Source organism: Protopterus annectens, chromosome 6.part0 (assembly GCF_019279795.1).
Source record: "Protopterus annectens isolate FY-2018-M chromosome 6.part0, PAN1.0, whole genome shotgun sequence".
In the NCBI taxonomy this organism is placed as follows: Eukaryota; Metazoa; Chordata; order Ceratodontiformes; family Protopteridae; genus Protopterus; species Protopterus annectens.
This window is the reverse complement of record NC_056737.1, coordinates 109,858,770-109,885,410: the sequence shown is the minus strand read 5'-3', so window position 1 is coordinate 109,885,410 and position 26,641 is coordinate 109,858,770. Positions and strand designations below refer to the sequence as shown.

At 38.1% G+C, this 26,641-nt stretch overlaps 1 long non-coding RNA gene across 1 annotated transcript in view; it reads left to right on the top strand.

Moving 5' to 3' along the window:
- Positions 1 to 1,086: 1,086 nt before the first annotated feature.
- Positions 1,087 to 26,641, top strand: part of LOC122804185 — a 170,350-nt gene continuing 144,795 nt past the window's right edge. The window contains exon 1 of the long non-coding RNA XR_006365198.1: positions 1,087 to 1,310. This is a non-coding gene — a long non-coding RNA (uncharacterized LOC122804185). The remainder of the gene's footprint in view (positions 1,311 to 26,641) is intronic.

Below are 26,641 nucleotides of genomic sequence, written 5' to 3'. Positions count from 1 at the left end.
ATGTGGAGCTTTTCTCCCTGAGCCTCCACTAAAAAGGGGCTACTAGCTCAGTCAGACTTCCCCGGTAAACAAATATAAAATACAATAAAATAAAATAAATAAATAAATAAATAAATAATTTGTAGATTAGAAGTAATTGTACTACTCAATTACCTGGATTTTCATAGCTGGCCAGATTTTTGCCTCATATTTTTGATCTATTCCTTATACAATTTGTATTTTTTTTTCTAGTAAATCACTGAGGATTTAAGTCATTAAATAATGACAGGTGTCTGAGTTTCAAACATCATATCCTTCATAAAATGTATTCTAATACTTTGTACAGATTTCTTGAGATAAGAGATTGAAAGGTATGGAATAATGCAGATAAAAATTCCATAAACTGGATTCAGTAATTCAGTCAGTTTAGCTGGATCAGAATAGATCAGAAGCTTAGTTACTCATTTAAATATATTCCTTCATGCATGCATGTTAAGGTCTACACTGTGTATCATATAGCTGTGACTTCATTCTACACATTCCAGCCCATACATGTCGAGGCCTGATAATGGGGATTGCAACCTCCAGCCTGAGATCCTGATACATGAATTAAGCTGACATTGCTGAAGAAAGAGAAATGTCAGGAGCAAACAGAATTTTCTGTTGGCGTATCCCTTAAATCTGCTGCTTTGTTTGCTGAGCCCCTAATTTATGAATTATTGAAATGACACATTCCACTCTGATCATGTGTGTTTATATATACATTTCAAATAACATTTTTATCTTCTATGCAGAGGAATTAAAAGTAAGTTTTATACAAGTAAATACTTGATGGCATATTCTTAAATTAACATTTCCATAGCTGAAATAGGTCAATATAATATTAACAATAATTAGTGTTGCTCAGTGCTCCACATTGTCAGAGGTAAGAGTCTGAAAAGTGTGTAGCAAGGAGATTGCTTCTGCCATTTGTCTGGACGTTACAAAAGTTTAATGTGTTCTGCTTAACTTTCTTCCTTTATTCTGTCTCCCTGCCCCCATGGGTTTGTCATGTGCCCTGAAATTACAGTCATCTCCACAGTCTTGAGCAGAGCTGTTCTAGCACAGGCTTGCTCTTCATAGGAAGTGTGTCATCTTTGTGGGTAGCTGGAAAAAGTACATAAGTGTTTTGTTTCTGTTTAACTGAGCGCTCGTAGCAAGTGATATATCCTGCTCTTGACTGCCAACTCGTCTGCTAGGACTGCCTCACAGAGCTGTTTATATTGGTCCCTGCTTATAGATCACCAGTGGCAACAATACCCGACAGACGAAGAATTTAAAACTAGAATTAGGTAAGATTTTTATCAGGCATTCTATTTTAATGTTCAGTTGCTTATTCAGACACATAATGTACAATCAAAGTTTTATTTACAGAAAAAAACATTAATTTTGCATACTTTTCAACTTCTATACTGATGCAAACATTTCATTAGCAAGATACAGAACAATATACTAGAAAACTATGTTTTCCTAATTTACAACAGAATAGCTGCACACAGCTTTGGGTTTTGAAAGAGCAATTGTTTTAACTGTGTTCTTGTTATAAAAACAACCTAAAGAGAATTAAATACATCAGAGAGCAGTGGCTGATTTCTTAGTAGCAGCACTTTATGGTGTTTATATCTCCCAAAAAGTTATCCATAAACCAAAATGAGTCACATGATTCAAAACAAACAAAAACTGTGAAAACAAAAGAAGGTGGAAGGATTCAAAAGCAATGCACTTTGTAGTTTTTTGTTTTGTAGTCAACATTTTGATTATCTGAGTTACTAATAACCTTCTCAGTTACATGTGGTTATGATTAAACATTATTTCTACCTTTTTGTACAAGAAATGCACCAGTGCTAACACTTTGGATAGTAAGACCTACACACTGTAGTCTGCAAGTGAGGTTCAGAATAAAATCCAATGGAAATTACATTTTTGTCCACCAGCATATGTTTAACAGACACTTTAATGTGTCTCTTCTCAGGAAATGTTTTTCAGTTGTTTGTATTTGGACCAGTTTTCTCTCCTGTCATATAGTACATGTTTCCCACATCAGTACACTGCATAGGCAGTTACTAGGCTTGCAGTCCAGAAGACAACTATTAAACCTAGCCCACATTCCCAATTTCATTAGAGCACTGTCTGGTTATGTGACTTGCTCAGAACCACAAAGATTAGGCAACTGGTTAACAGGAAGCAGCTCCACAATGGTTCATAGTTTTATTCCTCTGCATTAACTGCCAGACACCTCCCTTGGTCCCCACCACCCTAAAACTTAACTAAAGAGAAGATAATATTTACATAGGCACCATCTTGTCTGTTAGATGTGCTGGTCTTAGGTTCATGGGTAGTTACAAGGCATGCAGTCCAGGTGACCTTTAAGGAGTCTAGCTCAAATTTCAAATTATCCCAAAGAACTAACTGGTTAAGTGGCTTGCTTAATGTCACACAGTAGGCAAAAGAAGGTGGAAGGATTCAAACAGCGTACCCTTGGCACAGCAAGCAGTTCATTAACAAGTCTGAGTTTAAGTCCTCTGCATTAACTGTCAGAAAATTTCAAAAGGAGGTATGTTTTACTTTTTCCAGTGTAATAAAATGCAATGAGATGCTTGCTTTAACTAAAGACATTGGATAAAACAGATACACTGAATTTTACAAGTCTGGAGGAGTTAGAAGAGTGATGTCAATGGTGGTTTAAAGTTCTGAGGATTTGTCAATTCTATGAACACTGTCCAGTTGTGGTTGGTACCACTAATGCTTGGCAAGAGTGCAGTAAAGAGTAGAGGAGTACACCCATGTGTGGGATGGGTCCCCACCTCCCTCCCTGCACCTCTCCTATTGATGTGTTTCTAGTTATATTTTCATGCATGAGAGTGTAACAGATTTTGAGAAGTATGTTTTGTGTGGTGGTGATGTGTAGGCAGGTTACGTTATCACTAATATTTAATATTGCATTTGCTGAATTATGCACTAGAAGTAGTTTTTGGTTTACCAAACTGCTAGGAATTACTTTTTGAAGACGAATTGTCACTGTAGCAAAATTTATAGTGTACACTGTAGGCTTTTTAAAACAAGAGCAGGGTGACCATCTGTACTGCCATTGATCTAGATTTGCTTAGCAAGCTGGACAGTGCAGGAATGACTGGACAGAGAGAAGAATGATGGTGTTTTTCACAAGCTTGCTTTAACGGGGAGGTGAATCAGTCACCGATCACATGTCTGTTTAATGATCAATGACTGTCGACATGTTCCTAGTGGAAGATCACTTCATCCAAAGGGGGAATCATCTTTGCTTTTTGGTTACACACTGCTTGTATAAATCAGCAATATCCTTAAATGATGCTGAATACATGCACATCCCTCGGCTGCTGTTTGCAAGTAAAGTAAGAGGCAAAGGAAGGGCACAGCAAAATATCCGTGATTGTAAACCTTCATAAATGTAGTTATTGAATAGAAATTGTCATAAGAAGGAGGTGCAATATGTACAGTGGAGGCCCATGTCCAAAAAAGAATAAAATAAAATATTTGTACCATATGCCATGGAAATAAATTTAATAATAAGTATGCATATCCCAATCTAGATTTAAAAATGTATTCTAAGTTCTGCAAATTTGTAACAGAAGAAGGTTACACATAAAAAGCAACATATGTTTCTTTTCTTGGAATACAGATATTTTGTTTCAGAACAGAATTGAACTCACCAATGAATATACAAAATTGTGTTTTGTTACAATTAATCACTATATTGAGTGCACACATACACACACACACACACACACACACACACACACACACACACACCCCATGCGCGTGTGTGTGTGTGTGTGTGTGTGTGTGTGTGTGTGTGTGTGTGTGTGTGTGTGTGTGTGTGTGTACCCTTTGAAATCTCAAAATAATGAAATGTCGAATTTCAGTATCTCAAGACCAAATTGTCTAATCTGTAGTTGCGCGAAACTGCAGAATATTGAATCTGGAAATGTCGAACCCGCAGTACTGATGGTGCGTTAGGTAAGTGTTATGTTTATAAAGGGTTTTGGGGAGGGTGTTTGTGAGTGTGTTGGGGAGTTTTGGGTGTGGGTTAGGGTAGGTAGGTAAGAGTGTCAGTGTGTCAGTGTTGAGAGTGTTGCTGTTTGTATGTATGTGATGTGTGTTTGTGCAAGGGGGATGTAGAATGTGTGGTGGTGGGTTTTCTGTCTTTTGGTGTTTACTGTGACCTCAGAGTTAGTATAAATAAGTAGCAGGGGTGTGGGGGGCTTGCCCCCTACATGTGGGTGCAGTATGGCTTTTCCCCCTGCTTATAGGATGGGTAGGTGTGTGTGTTTGTTTTGTTGTGTTCGTGTATATATATATTTATTTATTTATTTATTTTATTTATTTAGTTCAGTTTGGTGACCGGGGAGGTCCACTGGACTTGAGAGCCTGTTTTCAGTGGAGGCCCGGGGAGAAAAGCTCCACAGTACAATGTTATATCACATAATGAAATACTAGTAAAATACAAAGAACAATTATTACAATCAAAATAGGTAGAAATTCCACAAAGCAGTTGGTAAACAGCATGAATTCATTTAAAATTGTAACTAAGATGTTAAAGAAGAATTGTCCTGGAGGACGAGAGGCATAGAAAATAAGGTTGGAAGTGGGTATGTTAGTTACATTAACAATGTATGACTAAGAGGCAAATTAGAAAGGTATGAAGTTTAGCCAAGAGAGAAGGAGGAGGGGAGCTTGGGAGGTATAGAATGAAGAGTACAGTTACATTTTCTTTGAGTGTGCAGGTAGCAGTGGAGTTGTGTTTTGCAGGAGTGTAGGCTGTCACAGGTCCTCAGTGTAGAGGGCAGGGCATTCCATTTTTTAGCTAGGGTAAAGGAGATTAGAAGCTGACCAGCTGGGTACTTTGGTTTGTGGATGGATATAAGGTTTTGGTGAGAAGATCTGAGGGGTCTGGGGGGGGGGGGTGGGTATAAGGTTGAAGAATATTTGATAGTGCAGGGCAGCTGCTAGGTTGAAATATTAGTTTGTGGGCTGAGACAATTTGGAGGTAGTCTAGTTGATTAGGGAGTTCAAGCCAATGTAAAGTTTGAAGGGAGGTGCAGTGATGAGAGAGGGAATTTGCCTTGGTGGCGAATTTGGAGATTTTATTGTAGCATACATCCAGTTTGGTGGTTAGGGTGGAAGATAGATTTGTAAGCAGAGGAGCACCATATAGAAGAGATGGGAGGAGATAGGTAGTGGCCAAGGTATGTCTAGTAGAGGGGGAGAGGAATTGATTGTTTCTGTATAGTAGGCCGAGTTTTATGTGGGTTTTCTTGATGTTAAGTTGGATGTGGGTATTGAATTTTAAGTGTTCATCAATGGTGACCCCTAGGAGTTTGGCGGAGGGAATGATGTCAATGATGGAGTTGTTATGGCTTGTAATTTGAAATTAGTTTTTTTCAGTGGGGGTGGATTTAGAGTGAGTGAATAGAAGAATCTTAGTTTTGTTAGCATTAAGTGCAAGGTGGTTTTGGTGCATCCATTTTTCAGTGGTTGAGAAGGCGGTTTGAGTTAGAGACTTGAGATCTGTAACGTTAGAAGCATAGCAGATCTAAGTTGAGTCGTCTGCGTATTGGACAATTTTGGTATTGGGAACAGCTTTGTGGAAATCGTTAATGAAGATGTTAAATAGCAGAGGGCCAAGTATGGACCCTTGGGGAACTCTTGTGGAGGTGGGAAGGAAGCTGGAGGAGGCTTGGCCCCATTCCACAGCTTGGGACCTGTCTGAAAGGTAGCTGAAAAACCAAGTTAGAGTTTTTGGAGAGATGTTGAGATTAGATAGATGGTTTAGTAGATGGGAGTGGGAGATGGTATCAAAAGCTTTAGACAAGTCTAATAGAACTGATGAAACTAAGTTACCAGAGTCTTGAGCTGAATTGACAGAGTGTAGGAAGGAGATAAGGGCTGTGTTGGTATTATGTCCAGGGCAGAAGCCATGCTGGGTAGGAGAGAGCAGTTGGTGTTCGGTTAGGAATGGCATGAGTTGCAGGTGAATGCATTTTTCAAGAATTTTTGAGATGAGTGAGAGGTTGGCTATGGGGTGGAAGTTGGAGAAGTTATAGTTTTTGCCACCTTTATGGAGTGGAAATTTCACTTTGTCTTTCACACACACACACACACACACACACACACACACACACACACACACACACACACACACACACACACACACACATATAGGTTTACTGTTGAATAGTCAAAGTCACTGCTGTCGACTGGCATGCAGTCAAAAGGCAGTTTTCAAATGGGCAGAATGCCGACTCAGAATACATTGACTACACTACAGTGAATGGGTACTGTAGTTCAAGTATCTTGAGTTCGGCATTGTGTATGGAGATCGTGGTTCAGTGAGGAACAGGGAATTAACCTAGTTCCTCACTGTAGTGCGATCTCAGAGTTGGTATATATAATTTGCAAGGGGTGTGGGGGATGCAGGGGGGCTTGCCCCCCTTCATAATAGTAAAATAAACGTACTGTTGACTATGGAATGTCACAGTATTGTAAGCTGCATGGCATGGGTGACTTGACATCACCTTCTGCTATGCCGAATACATCGAACTACGGGTGTCGATGTATTCAGTTTTGACCTGGCCACAACATCACTGTTCTGGATACCATGTGACCGGTCGACCTATGCAATTTCAAGGTTTTAATAGTAAACCATAGATAGATAGATAGACAGATAGATTGATAGACCGATAGCTATATATATATATATATATATATATATATATATATATATATATATAGATAGATAGATATAGATATTTAACTAAGACTGCAACTGCTCATTGATTCACTTATTTTTTACTACTAGTAGACCACTCTCTCTTAAAATGATGCAAACATCCAAGCATAAGACTGCTGAGAAAGAGATAAGCCACCCTAATCTTAAAATTGTTCCAAATAAAACCAGCATGAAGTGATATCAGGGATAGGAAACCAAGTATGTAACCACGTTTGGCAAGACCATGGTACCTATCAAATGAATGTGCCTCTACCAAGAAAAATGTAAAAAGAAAATAAAATACCAAGTACTAGGTATACACACTGTGCAGCTTAACAGCAAAAGTTAACATAGTAACTGATTTTATAATTTTCATTAAACACATAAGAAAAGTTTTCAAGTAAATTTCAAACTATGGAAATTATGGAATGAATGTTGAAGTACACAGAAAGATGTCTTTCACTTCCCATTTCACTGTATCAGTTCAGCTGTGTAACTACTCTCACAGTGTTAATGAGGCAGTGCCTTGTTAACAAATGCTTTTACAAAGTAGACCACAGTATCCTGTTACAAAACTTTTCACTTTCTGGATTCTTGCAGGAAATAACTGTTCTTTCTAAAAAGTAACTATGCCAAAAAGGTATTCCACAAGGTACAGCCCTCAGACCACTTCTGTTTCATTACCTGCCTTGGGAACGACCTCAACAAATCCTCATTTATACTGATGACACTTTAATAACAGGAGTCCACAAAACAAAATACACTGTCTGTAATAGGCTACAAGAAGACCTCAGATTATTTAGAAAATGGCTAATGAAAAACATGTTTATGGGTTTATGGTAAATGCAAACAACATTACAAATATGTTGGGAACCAAACAAAAACCTAGCCATTAAGAACCCTGTAGGTATCCCCTCCCTCTGAATAAAACAACAAAGTACCTCAGTGAATTGTTTGATGAACTGCTAGCTTTCAATATGTACATTGAAAGACAAAGTGAAAAAAGACTGAAGCAATTAAAGGTATTATAAAATGCTCTCACCTACTTATATATGTACCCCTCCCCAGAATACAGTATAGATGAGCCATACTTATATATGTACCCCTCCCTAGAATACAGTATGGATGAGCCATACTTGTATATGTACCCCTCCCCAGAATACAATATGGCCTACCTATTATTTCAGTACCACCCCAGAATTCCATACAAATTACAGAAAACACGGTGCTTGGATTTATTAATAATTTCCCTCCAAATAATGTGTATATTATACTTGTCATAAAACTAAGCTACTATCTGTAACAGCCAGTGTCCTCTTCCTACTAAACCCACTGATTGTTTAGCTCATTCATGAGTCATAATTCTATACTACTACTAACAAAACAAACTTATATTCATGCTCCCTGCTTATTCACTGAAGGTTGACAAAGCAGTCACACTGGCTCAAACACACTTTTCTCTTTACACAACCACAAATGCTGTTTCTAAAATAATGTCAGCAGCCTGGATTAACCTCACACATGACATTATTATTTTATTTTATTTTATTTTATTTTATGCCTTCATTGACTAGGTTAGTACACTAGGGTTATGTCCTCCTCTTAGAATATACCTAATGTGGAATTCATATTGATAAAGATAAAATTGGTCTCTTCTGTTTTTAATGAGTGTCCCAGAATCTTTTACATCCATTTGCACTACCACCAAATCAGACAGGTGTGACCCCAGTTTAAAGTCTCATCCATAAAAGAATATATAACACCTCCACCCATCCCTACCCTGTTATCGTACACTGTAGCGTGAGTACTAGCAAAATGTATCCAAGCACCTGGTGTGGGAAATAGAACCCACAGTCTTTTCATCTTCCTACAAGCTGAACTAATAATAGAAATCAAGGAAGCCTATAAGGGACAAATGAAGAAAATACTGTTTAATGAAGACACACGAGTTTGTCTCAAGGATGCAACCTAATGTGTTAAGTTTTCTACAAATGAAATATGATGTCCAAATTCTTTTCTCACTGACTTAAACCGTTCTGATGAGGTCAACATACATATATTGTAAAGATTGCAAACAGTTCATAGATAATTCTTGTAGCATATAAACTAACTCTATATGTATTGCGCTCATCACTGATACACTCCATTATTGCTTATTGCATCTGCATCTATATATATATATATATATATATATATATATATATATATATATATATATAATTTTACATATGACATCAGACCCTTACTGATAAACTGTATTTTGCATTATATCTCTGCAAACACATTCATGTGCTGTTATTTTATCATTTTGTATATGACTTCTGAATTTTCTTAAATGTTTTTTTGTTCAGTGAAACATTCACCCCGATCATGACTTGAAGGGGTCCCTGGAACAGCTCACTTAGTTGGTTAACTAAACAAAACAAAAAACAAAAACAAATAAATAAATAAACTAAAACTGGAAAAGCACTTTGGAAAATAAAAGTGTTCAAAGCTAAATTGTGAATAAGTGCAGTATATCTAGGTACACATTCTCCATTACTGTCATATTAACATCTGTGATACCAGATGGTATTTAGTAGATGAGAAATGGTGTTCCTTAACATTATTGTCAGTGCATTACACTTTAGCCAAAGAACTCAAGACTGCATACAGAATCACTACTACAAATAGTGCTTTTAAGCCTTGCCTCTGTTATAATATTCTGAACTCATGACTTTGTTAGCCGCTATTATCAGCTGGTTCTCTTGCACACAGGTTTCCATTGTTTCATCTCTACACATCGCATGAATGAATTACAGGCATTCATGTCACATGCTGCTGGTATGCATTATGTATAAGTGGTATAAGGCACACGTCACCTAGAGTCTGTATTGCCCACAGTAGTAGTGCCTCATCAAATAGAGATATTACTAAGAAAATGTCTACAGTCCAGACATTCAGCCAAATAAAGCAATGATATTTGTAAAGAGATAGATGCCCATAAGAAAGGCATGCTATGTTACAACAACAGAAATATGATCATTGCTGGCCTTATTGTCCAGCTAGTAATCTGACAGACTTTATGCTTTGCTCCCTTTTAATTTATGACTATATAATGCTTCACCACAATGACAGAAGATACTTTCCTGACCAGATTAGTCTTGTCTTTTGCTAGCGGTCAAGAAATATAGATTCCAAGTATAAAAACAGTCTGCATCCCTTTCTGTTGGGGAATAGTGAAATCACTCTAACATTTTGCCAGTATTTCATGAACTATATACACCATATACACCAGAGTTTGAACGGATTGTAATACAGCTAAGTAGGTATGTTTCTTATACACTATAGAGTTGCTGTACACAAGCATTTTTCAAGATGTCACTTAACTTTTTTCAGCAGCAGCAGCTGAAAAATAGAATGTTATAACATGTGGTGCAAAGTGATTCAGAAATACCTACATATGTTTGAGAAACAAGGCTTACTGGTACTCTAGAAGTTTGATAGACATTGTCTCATGCTGGAATAGGTGGGTACTCCCTGTCCACACAAGCATCAAGATGTTTCTAAAATGTACAGAGATACCTGCACTGTGTTATAGTCAAGGCTATGTTGTCGTCAACCTTCTTGTTCCCATTTTCTGCATGCAGTGATGGTATTACAGCAACTGTCAGCACCTCTATTTATTCCATGCCACTCTCCTACCTGCTTTGACAATCATGCATGACTGTTAGAAGTCCTTGTAGAATGTTTTTGTTTCCTCTTGTCTTCTTTGTGTCATTCTCAAATTGATCATTCTATTACATCATATTTTAAGGAAAGGGTGATGTACAACATGGCTGTTACTAATGAAATAGCTGCTTCAGAGCTGTTTAACTTTGTGATTTATTTTTGTTATGAATAATTGTAGAAAATCTCTCTGTTAATTTAACACAGTATAGCAGTGGTTAAAGTGGTGCTGCGGTAGCGTTGACACCTCACAGTAAGACGTTGTCCTGTTCGATTCTCAGCTAAAGCGTCTTCTGTGTGGAGACATGCGTGAATGGGCATACCTTCATTGAAGGTTGTGCATCAGGCCTGGCAAGTCGGTATGTAAAAAATCTACTGCCAATCATTAGCGGACCGGAGTTCCGCTGTGGCGACCCCTAACCGGGAAAAGCCGAAAGATACAACAACATAGCAGTGGTTAAAGTGACTGAAACAAAGTGGATTGTTTCATCATTCACAGTGGCCTTTCAAGCTTCTTCCTTAAGGTCTGCATGAATTGGAACTCCTCTGCTGGGGAATACCTTACTTTGTTATACCAGCATGACCACAATTGTATGTGCAGTATGCATTTTCTAATACAGTACTTAACAATTAACGGTGTTCTGTGCCATTCCGAATGGTGCTGAGCACAGTTATGTTGTAAAACATATTAAAGAATCAGAACTCACCTACATAGTGTTGGCATGTGAAGCATAATCATCAGCCCCACAATGATGCAATGGTGTGTCCTACCAGAGAGATTTAGTAATGCTTAGATCTATCAGAAAATGCAATATGTGGAATTCTAACTACCCTGCAATGAAGCTGAAGGCAGGCTCAACAACACTAAAAATGAAATAAATCCAGAATCTCTTGCCATCCCTAGCAAAAGATTCACCACCATTTTTGAGTATAATCTGGCTAAACAGAATCCAGAGGCTAATGTAATGCAAGATGCGTGGCACATTCCCAGTCACATCTAAACACAGAGCTTAACATCTTTTCAAGATATTGCTTTATAAACAGGAAAATGTAGTTTATTAGAGTTACTGTTTTCCATTATTTAAAATATTATAGTAATAACCCACGCCTGGGTGTGGGTAATGCTGGATTTACCCACGGTTGGTGTGGTTTAGTCACGAGGGCGAAGCCCGAGTGGCCAAACAAAGACAGCCATGGGTAAATCCAGCATTACCCACACCCAGAAGTGGGTTATTGCTATTATACAATGACATTATTTAAGAAAAAAAATAATTATTTTACTTAAATAATGGCATTGTATAATGGCCTCCTTGCTGCCCTTCCGCAGCTGTCTGGTATTCTGCGGCAGTTCTGATGTACTGCGCATGTGTATGCTTATGCAGTACATCAGAGCTGTGGGCAAAAACAACAGAGAAAGCAAGATCTCCATTGCTTTTTACAAACTGTCTCACTATGTTAAAAAAGTTTAACATAGCAAGACAGCTTTAAAAAAGCAACAAAGAATCTCCGTTGCTTTTTTAAAGCTGTCTCGCTATGTTAAACCCATTTATCATAGCGAGACACCTTTAAAATAAGCAACAGAGATAGGAAGATCTCCGTTACTTTTTTTAAAGCTGTCTCGCTATGGTAAACTCCTTTAACATAGCAAGACAGTGTCTAAACAGCAACGGAGATCTTGCATTCTCCGTTGCTGTAAAAAAAGAGTTATACTAATGGAAAAAGTCCAGGCAACTGGACCTTTTTCCATTACTATAACTCTGATTTACAAAGTGCACGCTGACCAAACAGCATGCACGTTTTGGAATATTAATGGGGGGGGTCGTTGTATAATGTTCTTTTTGTTCTGACACAGTAACAGATATTAATAAACTAGAACAACATAGAGAGATATTATTATTATTATTATTATTATTATTATTATTATTATTATTATTATTATTATTATTATTATTATTATTAATCTTAAAGTCCATGATTTGAGTTTCAGTGATAGACCTAAGACCTTAAAGCAGTTCTTAGTCTACTACCACCTAATTAAGGAGAATCTAATTGATGTATATAAAGTTTCAAAAATGAAAACTTAAAGACAGCTTCAAATATGTTTTCAGAACACTAATGGAAGGATTTGTTGATATATAGTAGATGATAATCATATACAGTAATAGAATTTATATCAGGTATTCAAAGTTTATAGATGAAATTTTTAATCTATGACCATGGATTATCTGCTCAAGGGCTCTTATATAGTCTCATAAGGCCCTCATCTCATTCCTAACATTAAAATGTTGGATACAGCCTTAGATCTCAAATCATTGGGATCATCACTTTTAGATTACATTATAGCAAACGACACAGCAGCAACCACTTCTTTTCCATCCAAGGACTACACTGTGGGAATTACTCCCGCACTTCCTAAGAACAAGAGTTTACAACAGAGAGATCTGATCAAACTTAAGCAGCTCCTTTCTGAAAGAGCTTAATATCACTGTTTCAATGATTCTGAAATGAATTGCTAAACTCACTCCATACATTTTCCCCATCTGTCCAGGCAAGCACTACCAAACACATTTGTAACTAAATTCTAAAACTGTCAATATTGTAAATACCTTGTAAACTTTGTTAGTGCAACTCTTGCCTTCTGAATATGCTTACCTTTGTGTGATTCTCTATTCATTTTTTATTGACTGATTGATAATTCATAGTGCTTATCAATGTACAAGCTATATGCCTTACTGAGGGTTTCTGAGATGTGCATGTTTTGCACCAAGGAAATGACTGAAGTTATTTTATGTGTCTGTGCATTTCTCATAAGTAATAAATAAAAATAAAAACAAATAATAACAAGACCTGGTTAGATGTGCCCAAGTCTGTAGGCACTTCTGAAACAGGTACTCTTATTAATGCATTAACATTAACATGGCATTTTCTGTGTCTGAAAAATCTAGCTTTGTCATCATCTGGAGCAGGAATACTAACTGTAATTCTTTTTAATATACCCATTTCTTCATTAAGTGCATTTTCATGTTTTATAAACACGTTCCCTAAAGGTTTACTTCTCCCCATTCTAAATTAATTTCATCTGTCCTGTTTCTCTCAGATAGGCTGGGGAGAGACTGCTGCTTGTCACGGTTATCAAAGGTAATGATTCTGTGTGCTACTTATTAGTAACTTTCCCATCAGCAGCAGCTCTCAGTATTTTATATCATCATCATCATCATCATCCCCCTTATTCCCATATACATGGGGTCGGGGTATTGTATTAACTGTCGCCAACTCTCTCAGTTCAGTGCCACTCTCCTGCCTTCTTCAACACTCATGCCTGACTGTCTCAGATCTTCTTTCACACAGTCCATCCACCTCTTTGCTGGACGCCCTCGCGTCCTCTTACCTTCTTCCTGTCTGTCCCAAATCTCCCTCACCAGATTGTCTTCTGCTTTTCTACACATGTGGCCATACCATCGTAATCTGTTCTCTTTGATCTTTTCTGCAATTGGAGCTACTTTGGCTTCTGCTCTTATGTCCTCATTTCTTTGCCTGTCCCACAGTGTGCATCCTACCACCTTTCTCAGGCACTTCATTTCCATCATCTCTAGCTTCTTCAACTGTTCTGCCTTTACTGCCCAGGTTTCTGTACCATACAGTAGTACTGGTCACACCACTGTCTTGTACACCTTACTTTTCAGCTTCTTTGGCATTCTTCTGTCATAGACTACACCTGATACTCTATGCCAGTTGGCTGCAGCCCCTCTGATTCTAGGTTTGACCTCTTCATTCAGACTACCCTTCTCCTCAACCACCCCTCCCAGATACTTGAAGCTGTTTACCTGTTCCACTATCTTCCCATCTATCTCTATTCTCAGCTTCTTCTGATTTCCCCAATCTGCTGCCATTACCACTGTCTTATCTGTGCTTAGTTTCATCCCATGTGCCTTCAGATTTGCATTCCATTCTCCTATCCTTTGCTGAAGTTCTAGATCAGAATCTGCCTGTACTGACACATCGTCTGCATACAGCAGCTTTGTTGCTCTGACTCCTCCAACCTGTTTGCTGATGTAGTCCATTACCAGTATGAACAGCAGTGGGCCCAGAGCTGAACCCTGGTGTACACCCACTCCCACTGGGAACCCCTCAGTGAGGCCAAACACTGTTTGTACTTGAGTCACTGGGTCCTTGTACATAGCCTGTACTAATTCTACCAATGTTTCTGGGACTTCAAACCACCACAGTACTGCCCAGATCAGCTTTCTTGGGACCTTGTCATATGCTTTCTCCAAGTCTAGGAAAGCCCAGTTTGACTCTCTCCTCTTCTCTAGTTTCTTCTCAAGTATCTGTCTCAATGCAAACATCGGGTCAATTGTGCTGCATCCTGATCTGAATCCAAACTGTTCATTTCCCATCTTACATGCTACTATTCTGCGTATCCGTTTATCAATCACCCTCTCCAGAACTTTCATGCAATGTGGTAGGAGTTTGATGCCTCTGTACTGTCCACAGTTGTGGATGTCCCCTTTGTTCTTGTACACTGGCATGAGTATGCTTATTCTCCAGTCATCTGGGATATGCTTTTCTCTCCACACTGCAATTAGTACCCTCAGCAGCCATTTCTCCCCTAGCTCACCCAGCATCTTTATCATATCTGCTGTGACCTCATCTGAGCCTGCTGCTTTCCCTGACTTCATTTTCCTTAGTGCTGCTTTTACTTCTTCTATGCTGGGCTCCTCTTCTACTCTCATTGTAGGCTATTTCTGTGGCAGTACCACTTCTGTGTGGTTTTCTTCATTCAGAAGCTGCTGGAAATACTCCTTCCATCTGCCTTTGATGTCCTGTGGGCTGATAAGCAGATTGTTGCTGGAATCCCTTATGAAGGGTGTCTGACTATCTTCTTTATCTTTCTGTCTTTGCCTTGCAACCTGGTATAGTTTCTTTGTGCCTCTTATTGAGTCACTTTCCAGAAGCTGATAGAGTGCCTCTGATGCCCTATTCTTTGCTATTGCAACTTCTTTCTTAGTTTCTTTGTTAGCCAACCAGTAGTCCTTCCTAGCTTGGTCAGTCTTTTCAATCTCCCACTTCTTCCTGCACTCCTTCTTTCTTTTGATTACTTCCTGCACTTCTGCATTCCACCACCAGCTTTCCTTATGTACCTTATTTCCATACCTGGATTGGCCACATAGCTTTTCTGTAGTCCTAACACATGCTGTTTTTAGGCGCTGCCACTCTTCTTCAACTCCACCTATTTCCTCCTCTTCCTGGGGTGCTAGAGCCCTGAGTAATTCCTTGAACTGCTGTACTTTCTCTCCAGTCAACTTCCAGGTCTTCAGCCTAGTCTCTGTTGACCTTAGAGCCTTCTCTGACCACTGCTTGCAGCTGATTGTGGCAACTACTGGTTTATGCTGTGAACCGACTGTTTCACTGGGGATGACTTTGCAATCATGGATTCTACCCCAGTGCCTTTTCCTTACTAGGAGGAAGTCTACCTGAGTTGCATGTTGGCTACTCTTGTATGTGATCTTGTGACTGTCTCTCTTTCTGAACCATGTGTTGGCTACTATCAAGCCATTTGCCCGACAGAAGTCTAGAATGGCTTCTCCTTCTTTATTCCTATTGCTCCACCCATGTGGACCCAGGCAGTCCTCATATCCTGTTCTGTCTGTCCCAATATGTGCATTTAAGTCACCCATTATCAACACCAATCCATGTTGTCCTGCTTTATCTAGTAGGTCCTGCAACTGCTGTCTGAATGCACTCTTTCCCTCACTATCACAACCCTGCTGTGGGGCATAAGCTGAGATTATGAATACTGTCCTATTATTACACTGGAGTCTGATTGCCATGATTCTGTCATTAATTCTGATGATATCCCTCACTGACTTCTGAAGCCTCTGTCTCACCACAATTCCTACACCATTTCTAGCCTGTCCACCACTTAAGTAGTAGGGTCTGGATCCCAAGCCAAGTGGCTTTGTTACACTGCCCTTCCATCTCGTCTCTTGGATACATAGGATGTCCAGCCTCCTCCATATCATCATGTCATCCACTTCTAAGCTGCATCCTGTCAGTGAACCTACATTAAGCGTAGCAATTCAGTTCATGTTTGGCAGGTTGGTTGGTTTTATGTCCAGCTTTCACTCAACAGAGCTATCCCAGGTAACCCAGGCTGGGCAACTAGACACTGGCCAGCCAGTAGCCTATTGACCCAGGGCTGCTGGGCTTTTTTTTTTATGGCGGGCACACACTGGCCAATAGGGGCACATATATCCCTCCCACCATTAGCATGGGTCCCTGGCATGGGTCAGGGAGTAGGCTGGGTCCTCAACCCACTTATCACTGGTAACTACCCATGCCCATTTTTCTGGTGACAGTCAACATGACCAAATCACCTAGAGCCATATTTTACACCGTCGAGTGGCTAGCCCTGCCACGGCGTGCAGTTTGTGATCCGTGTTCTCCTATCTTGAGGATACTGCACACCACAATAGATGCCCAAAGCAGTTGGTCTTTTTTTATAACTCTTCCCCCCATTGGGCACCATGTAGAGTCTGTGCTGCTGCCCACAGCTCCATTCATTGGTGAGTTTGAGATGGAAACACTCAGCATGTTTTTCGGACATGGGAGAAACCCCACGGAGACACAGAGAGAAAATGCAAACTCCAAACAGGCATTAGTCAGAGGTCAGGACTGAACCTTGTAGCTTGTGTATTGGAGGCGAAGACCTTAACCACTAAGCCATCTGGTCTCTTCAGTTACAGATATTTTATATGGTTGTCAATATAAGCTCCCAGTGTAAGATAAATCATGACAAAACTATGTTAGTGCTTTTCACAAAACCTTTCCCATTTATCATTACATTACATTATTCCAGCATCAAATTCAACATTTGTACTAGGAAAGGGTTAACTTGCCACAGATGTAGGCCTTGTATGGAATGTTATGGAAAGTTTTCCTTTGATCACTTGGTGCTCTTCACTTTAGCAAAAATAACTGAATAATCAGTACTAAGCCTCCGTTATAGACATTTAAAATAAGCTTTTTAAAATATTTATTTTCTTAGTCGTATGGACTTTAGCTATGTGGCAAATTCTGCCAAAAATGAAACCTTTATTTGCTTAAGTTTACACTAAAAGTTTGTGCAGTTTTCACCAGACACTAGAAGGAAGCTTCAGCATTGCTATAGTAAATACTCCCAGTGCCACTCACACTATTATGGATTCTTTAAAAACATGGTCTGGGTCAAAAAAGTTATCACTTCTCTACACCCTATTCTGATTGTGGCATTTATAAAATAGAATGCCTCTTTTAGTATGTAATTATCCAAACACATTACTCAGCTAGACAATTTCCTAACTAAAAGATCATTGGACTAAAGACCGTTAGCAATGAAGGCAAGCTTGAAGTTATGTCCCTTTACTCTTTGTCTTACGGACTCCTGAATGGTGATGCATGCCTAACCTTCCATGCAGTGATAAGATACCAAGGAGGTTTGGATCATTGTGTCCAAAACAATAAAAAAAAAAATCCACAAACACTCAAATTAAAGAGATGAATCTTATCAACAAAAAATAAGATAAAGTGGAGGGGCTGGAATAATGTATCATTATATATAAAACAGAGCGTTATTCTTGATTCTTTTAAGACAGATCATAACAATTCTATAAGTTCCTGTAAATTCATATTAGGCTTAACTTGTTACCAGGCATGCACTCTAGGAGAAGATCGATTATCCTAGTCCAAATTCCCAATTGCCCCAAAGTACTGCTTAGTTAAGGGAATTCCTCAAGGTCACACAGTAGACAATTGATGGCTAACGGAATCAAACCCTGTGCACAGCTCTTTAACAGCTTATAGTCATAATCAACTGTGCCAACGGCCAGACTTTGTTATGAATTACATACCACTGTCCAGTATTAAAATTGCAAACTTTCTACGTTTACTTCCTGCTTAGACTGCTACAGCAATGTTTAAGGCATTTTTACAATGTCATATTATTTTCTGATAACAACCTTCATTGTATTCCTTCATCATTTATTCCACACACAATTCTACCTTTCTGTAGTATTGCATTATGTTAAGGGTTAAAATTATTATGTAATAAGCTTATCAAGTATATGTACGTAGTTTTTCATTTGATGTAATAGGGCTTAAAATACTCCATTGAACTGTAAGTTTTAATACCACCAATACAGATGTGTGGTTGTTCTTCTGTTTTCATTTGTAAAGTCTTTAGCAATAAACAAATGCTACACTCTTTGCAGGAATCCAGTCAAGACTGTTTTTGATATCAAGTACAGTTGAAATAACCCACAACTGATAGTCTCTTCTTTTATTTCCTACTCCTCAAGTAGCTGCAAGTCAGTGGATTCTTTCAGTCCTGTCACCAGTACAGCTGACGGCATTATAAGGTCAACATAAGGGATCAACGTTGAAATGATTTGTCAATTTTAGTTAGAACTCCAATCAACTATTAAAAAAAAAAAACAACAGGTGTGGTAAAACAGTTCTCAATGGATAAGTAGCTGAGAAGTGCCTGAAGGAATTTATCTGAAAAATAACCAAATGTATTTTATAGAAATATTGTTTGCTTTTTTACAAGTTATACCAGGTAAGCCTAAGCCTTTACTTAACAAGGTACTACACAACACAATGATGTCTACTGAACTCTTTTCCACCTATTTCTTTCAAGACAGACATTATTCCTTTTCAGTTTTTTTGTTTAGCTCAGGTTGACCCGACCTTTTCCAAAACAGCAGAACATCGCCAGTATGATGGTAAAGTTTAGAACAATATTCTTTCTGTCTTCTGTTTTATGCATAGTAGTGATTCTGATGCACACACACACACACACACACACACACACACACATATATATATATATATATATATATATATATATATATATATATGGTTCCCTATCAGAAGCCTGAAACACTATAAGCCTGAAAATCAAAATCCTGAAAACTATAGACTGAAAGTTCAAAATCCTGAAAGCCCAAAATCCTGAAACTCAAAATCCTGAAAACACAAAATGGACATACTGACGTCATTGTGGCTTTGCTATTGTTAGCCCTGTGGTGTTGGGTCATGCGTTGGGTTCAGGTAAGTGTGCGGTTGGTTTTATGTTAGGGTTAGGGGCGGTTTAAGTGAGTTAGGGTTAGTGCGCAGGTTAGGCATGTATGCAATAGTGACAAATATTGGGGTTAGGGGCGGTTTAAGTGAGTTAGGGTTACGGCGCGGGGTCAGGTGAGTGTGCGATAGTGACGGACCTTAGGGTTAGGGTTAGGGTCAGGGTCAGTTGGTAGATATTAGTGTCTTTATAGTGACATATTAGCATTATTTGTGTTTTCAGGATTTTGAGTTTCAGGATTTTGGGCTTTCAGGATTTTGAACTTTCAGTCTATAGTTTTCAGGATTTTGATTTTCAGGCTTATAGTGTTTCAGGCTTCTGATAGGGAACTATATATATATATATATATATATATATATATATATGATGCTACCTTAGATTAATTTTGCAGAGTTTCTGATGGAAAAGTTTTCATTCATTTATTCATTCATACCTGCTCATTCAGTTGATTCCTTCCAGAACTCTGCCCCACAGAACTTTGGTGTATGTGGACCCCAGATTAAGATGCTGAGCAAAACATTGACTGAAGCAAAGTTCCACGCTACATGAAAGGATTCCTGCAATGGGGTATAAATCTAACCTGCACTAAATATGAAACAAAGCAGAAATACATGGTGAAAGTGCTCCTATCTAAGTACATGACAAGAGTGGTCCTATTTTACTACACGGTGAGAGTGGTACATTTTTAAAAAAAGATTGTTAATTTATTAATACATACCTACAGTATTTAGGTGTTGCTCTTCATGTTTGCTGCCAATACAATGGCTTCAAGTTACAATTAATAAGTCTGGTTACTGTTCATAATTATCTCAACATCCCTTTAAGAAATTTCCATTTTCTTTCATTGGAATACCACGAACCAGTAGTCAGTCAGAATTGTGGATTCATGATATGTCCTGCTCAAGGTGCGACGACATGTGCTTGGAATCCACTACAGATTAAATAGGTATCCCATCACCACGATAGACAAGTGCTCTAAAATAACATTTGGTCAAAATGAATATTCGTTAAAGGGGGTACTCTGAGCAGGATTTGCCACTTGCCCTGAAATGTAGTGACCTGAGAGATTGTTATATTCATTCCTGATATGTAAAAAATGCAACCCCCATGTACAGTTTTGTGGTGGACTTACCCTCAGAGAAAAAATACATATTAAGGAGGGGCCTTGAGAGCATATGTATAGGGGATATATGGTAGGCTGGCTTCCACAGAAGAAAAACAATATTTAAAAGTGAACCCTCTGACTTGCTTTTGATTGCTTCCCTTTTCAGGTAACTAACTTTGACATGAAAACAGCGCCTGAAACGACTCTAGAGAAGAATCGGTGGGTCCCATCTGTGGAGTATGGTGCTCAAAGCTGATTTATAGGACTTTATGCCTAAGAACAGGCCTAAACTAATCTAGTGATCAGAAGTTGTGCGGGTATAATCAGAGCATTGCATCCCTTCACATTATTTGCCCTTTCATCATAATATTACCTACAGTGTGCACTGAGTCCTTCAAAGCAAAATCATCTGAAGGAGCCCTGCAACCTTAAGACAGATGAGGATCAGCTATCTGTATCAGTATATATCTTGAAACGATGAAAAATGCTTATAGTTCTTCAGTTGTGCACCATCTTTTAATCAATAGATAATATGCATGGGAAAATGAGGATAGATTGATGATTCAAAGGGGTGTGAGCTCAACAAAGGTACAAGGAGGTATTGTTTTCCATAAAGGGTAGCAAATTATTGCAGCAGCCTGTCTGTAAAGGTACTGGTGGTTCAAAAACAGTGACTGAATTCAAGAATGCGTGGGATATACCCAGGACCATCCTACTGAATACTGGGGCCAGGGCACAGGTTATTAGTCAAGTAAGATCTGCAACTTACATAGTCAATAAAGAGTAGATTGAGGAGGTGAGGGATGTCACCATTATCTGTTCTCAGAACCGGTAATGTCATTTATAATGATCAGTTTAAACACTGAAATCACTTTGTATTGAGTCTAGAAGTAATCAAGCATCTTGCCTGAGCAATTGGCAGAGTACTCAGATTAGCATAAGTAATGAAGGCTGTAAAAAATAAAAATGTCACATTTTTAACATTGCAACTTTCTTAGCACTTACAGATTTTGGAACAAGTATATTTGACTGTTTCATAGTAATACTGTGTGTGTGTGTGTGTGTGTGTGTGTGTGTGTGTGTGTGTGTGTGAGTGTGTGTGTGTGTGTGTGTGAGAGCACGTGTGTGTGTGTGTGTGTGTGTGTGTGTGTGTGTGTGTGTGTGTGTGTGTGTGTGTGTGTGTGTGTGTGTGTGTGTGTGTGTGTGTTTGTGTGTGAGGGCGCATGCATGTGTTCTTGTCTGTGTGTGTGTGTGTGTGTGTGTGTGTGTGTGTGTGTGTGTGTGTGTGTGTGTGTGTGTGTGTGTGCGTGTGTATGTGTGTATGTGTGCGTGTTTGTGATTTATGACTAGTGTACAGTAAATTATTTTTGGTCAGCTGTTGGATGAAGGGAATGGCAGGATGTTTAAAATGTCCTGTTGTGTCAAGGAAGGAGTAGCAATTTTTGAAAAAAATGAAATTTTTCTGGCAGCTAAACTGTGAAATGACTGTCTGCTGCTGCTTCTCATTAAAGAGTGAACATTACCTCATACACTTTTTCCAGTATGCACAGTTATAGTGGTGCAGTGATAGTAGTGCAGAGATCTCTTTTGAAGTCAAGTTTATCTTTTGCTTGAAGTTTTACACAAATATGAAATCATTATTAGACAATCGATGTGTTAATGTCAACATTCTGTATTCTGAATGATTAGAAATCACTTAATCTGCCTACTTTAAAATCACTTATATGAGATTAATAGTGATAATCTTTATTGCAAATATTTAAACAACATATAACATTCAGCTGCAGGCTATTTAATATTTATGCATGATTGTTGCTGTTACATCATGTAGGTGAGGACTGTTGTGGTCCAATGAATTTGCATGTGGGTACATATTGAATGACGCTTAGCTAAACATTGATTGTTGCTGCTCTGTTATGGTTTTGTTCATTGTTTTCCTTTTGTGTGTGGCAGTAGCAATGCCCCAAGTAGAGAACACATCTGAAAATTGTACCTTTGGTTAAAAATAAAAATAGTTTAATATGTTCTACATCCTTTTATTTAGTTCAAACCTTTGATGTATACTTTTGCTATCACCAACTGGACTTCTTAATTTTTTCACTCTCTACTCTTTATCATCAGCTCTGTGGTCTTCTTTTGTCCATTGTACTCTAGGTACGTCTTTATTAATCTGTGCTAGAATTCAGTGCATTTTATTGTTGAAACAGATTTTAAATAGTGCATCTCTGTCTTGGCTGCAAGTAAGCTACTGTGGCTTATGGTGCCATGTGTTAAAAACATAACATTTAAATGTATATCATAGACAGTAAGATTCTAGTCATCTGGTCAGAAAATAAAACTTCATACACCAAGAAGTAATACGTTAAGGAGGCATTATGTCATGGAGAATTAAAATTATAAGGGTAAAGTTTATATGTCTTCCCAATGGGAAAGAGTGATGTAAAATTTTATCCTTTGTTGACTGTATTTTACTGAGTATATCAAAGGAATTTATTATCTTGGTGAACTAGCCTTCATCTACCAACTTCATCATAGAAAACATAGCTTAGGTACTGAATCTCCATGAGTGAATATAAAAGCCATGCACCATTTTCTTATGATGGCAAGGCTTTCATGTGACTCTGTACCTTGCTTTTAGGATTTTGTAATATATAGTCATAAGTTATTATAAATTGTGGTGATGCCTTTTACTCAAAGGAAATGGCACTTTTTTGTGTGGAGAAAACCAAACACTAAAGAGTGTGCAGGTGTGCAAGGGAATAACTTTGGACTGTACAGAATTATTGTCTACAATTTCTTATGTAGTGCAATGTGAATGAGTGAAGTGTTTTTATATTGTGAAAACAAACTTTTTTGAGGATACAGGTACTGTTACAAGTTTATTATAGGCTTATTTTTAGGCTTTTCTAGTTGTAAACAGCAGCTAATGTGTCTTATTTGGGAATGTTGTAGGAACGTTTTTTTATTAAAGGTTCTCAATAATAAGTACAATCAAAACATGACACAAGCACAAAAACTTCAGGCAAATCAAAGAACTATCCCCAGTGAAAACAAAGACACCCTGGCAACTAAGGAAAATCAGGTCACTCTGTATAACCAAATACACGCAGGCTAGGAAACATACATTTATAGTCCAGGTCCATATGCTTAAACAAGTCAAAATACTTAACTAGCTAACAGACATTCATGAGTGGGCAATGACAACTTGAACAGGTTGATATTAGCATTTCTCCTGGGATTTAATTTTTCAAAGTGATTTGAGTTTTTAATACCATGATGGAAATGGAGCCCATTCCCAAGTCAGGGTATGAGCAGAGTTCATGAAATTAGTATTGTCTCAGTCTTTCATCCTAAGTAATCATGCTCTTCTCAGCACCTGCAATGTGCCCAGAATTGACTCCTTTTGCATTTCAAACAGGGTTCTATGTACTGTTAGCAAATTTAAATATGACTGTAAATTCCTTTCCATTGGCTCTGTCAGTTAAGCAATAGAAAATGATAAGTGCTGGTGGACTGATTCAATGTATCATCCACAAGATGCATAAAAGGAGGAGGGTTGGTTGCAAGGGGGACAATGAACAGTGGACAGTGGGGGTAAAAAAGCAAGAAAGAATTTTCATAAAGCAATCACTGTACAAGCCCATATGACATTTCTTAAAACAGCTTTGCCATATAGATGATCATTACCTCATAAAATGTTGGGAAATGGCTGTACAGATCTGAAACCTTATTCACTTTGAGTCCTCAGATGGCAGTCATTACCTTATTTAATGTAAGGGCGCTATCAATACTTCCTTTTAAACTATTAAAAGCAACTACACAGGGTTCAGTGTCATCTGAATAAAACAATTCAATTAAAATTGGATTAGATGCTAGATATCTGCATAGAATTGGGCCTTACCTCCACACAGATGCTATATCTCCATTATAGCAATATCTTATGATCTTGACAGAGCCGTAATCCATTCTGCAGGGCCTTATAAGCACATGAAGTCATTCTTTCCATGACCAAAGTGGCAAGATCCAAAAAATACATCGGGTCCTGTTTTTAACTTTCTGAATTAACACCTTTCATCATTTGCAACTATTTAAAACATCTTGATGTTTGGATATGACCTAAAGTGTTTTCAATTATCTTGGTGTCTGCATTTTAACTTGGCTTTTGCCCTAATGCAGCAAACCTATGAACTATGACCTATGTTGCCCTCAGATCCTTGTTAGGACGATAACCTACCACCAGAAAAATTCTACTAAGATATCTGTTTCTTAACCAACAAGGCAATAAACCATTTCCAGCTATCCAAAAGAAAGGCAGTGGTAATGAGGTCTTTCTATTTTATTTTATTATTTGAATTTGTTTACTAGGTTAAAGCATTGATTAGTTCTGACTAGTTTCCTATAAACTGCAACAAAATACTGAAACTGCTGTTCAAGCCAACATTGAAAAGTCAAGAGTTTTAACAAGAAAAACATAATTGTATGGCATAGATACCTTTAAACTGATCAGATTTATGAAGAAGGCAAAACAGACAGTAGTACATTCTACAAAAAGATGCAACAAAATTCATAGCAGTGCATTATTAATTTACTCCTTTTATGTGGGAAAGCATTAACGGGAGACAACTGGTAAAAAGGATAAAATGGAGTATTCCCTGTTACCTCTGGCCTTCACTAAACTCAAACTCTTGCTCAGATATTTAGCCACAAGACTAAGTTGCCTAGGTATCAGGGACAAAATTACCCTTACTGAGGCAAAACATTCAAACTTCCCACAAATGATAGACTATCCCTCCAAGAAGTCCAGCCAAAAATTAACAGTGGATGATTTTCCAAAGATATAAGTTAGCAAAAGTAAACAATATTTCAATGAAGTGCCCCTAACCAATGTGAAGCATATAGCTATTTTCAGGTAGAGAATCCTCTGATTCCTGTTATACAGGGCTTACCTAAGGTCCACAAAGATGGACTTAGACCACCCATGAGACCTATAGCAGCAGGTGGTGGATGGGCTACAGAACCCATGTCCATATACATAGAAAAACATCTTCGAACAATCATAGATGAATGTAGGATGGTCTTAAGGGACACTAAACAATTCCTTATTGATTTATATGAGCATGTGAGTAGCTCTGGGAATGCTGGAGAATTCATTTTTGTTACACTAGATGTCCAGTCGCTTTTCACTATAATTCTGAACTCATTGGGTATCTCTTACATACATGATTACCTATCTAGTGGAAGTGATTGTGATGAGGTTAAGATAGATTTAATTTGTCAATTTTTAGAGACTGCGCTGGAGAATAACATCTTTATATTTAATGAACAGATTTACATCCAAAATGATGGCATGGCTATGGGCACTTCCTTTGCCAATAGCTACGCCAACATGTTTTTGGCTGATTGGGAAAATATTTTTTTGTTTCCACTAGAGGTATTCATACAATGTGTACCTTTTTATCATCATTTTGTGGACGATATTTTCCTTTTGTGGACAGGAAGTCAAGAACAATTATTGGACTTTGTTGATAAGATGAACAATCTTACTAGTTTCCTGAAATTTACTATGACGTGTTCGGGCGTGAGGATAAAATACCTAGATGAGTTAGTTGAACAATTACCTAATGGCCTGATAAATACAGGAATTTTTAGAAAACCATGTTATAGAAATTCACTTTTGGCCAGAACTAGTATGCATCCGAGGTAAGTTTTTAATAATTTAATCAGGGGTCAAGGAGTTAGAGTGTCCAGACTTAACCCTACAGAGGAAGGCTTTGTTATGGAAATGAATAGTCTAGAGGATAGATTTATGAACAGAGGATAACAGAAACGTGAGATTAAAGAGAATTTAACATCAGTTATTGATTTGAGGAAAAACAGGGCACAACCATATTTTGGACCAACAGGAGTGGTTGAACAAGTAACTACACCCAGTATTATCAATAGT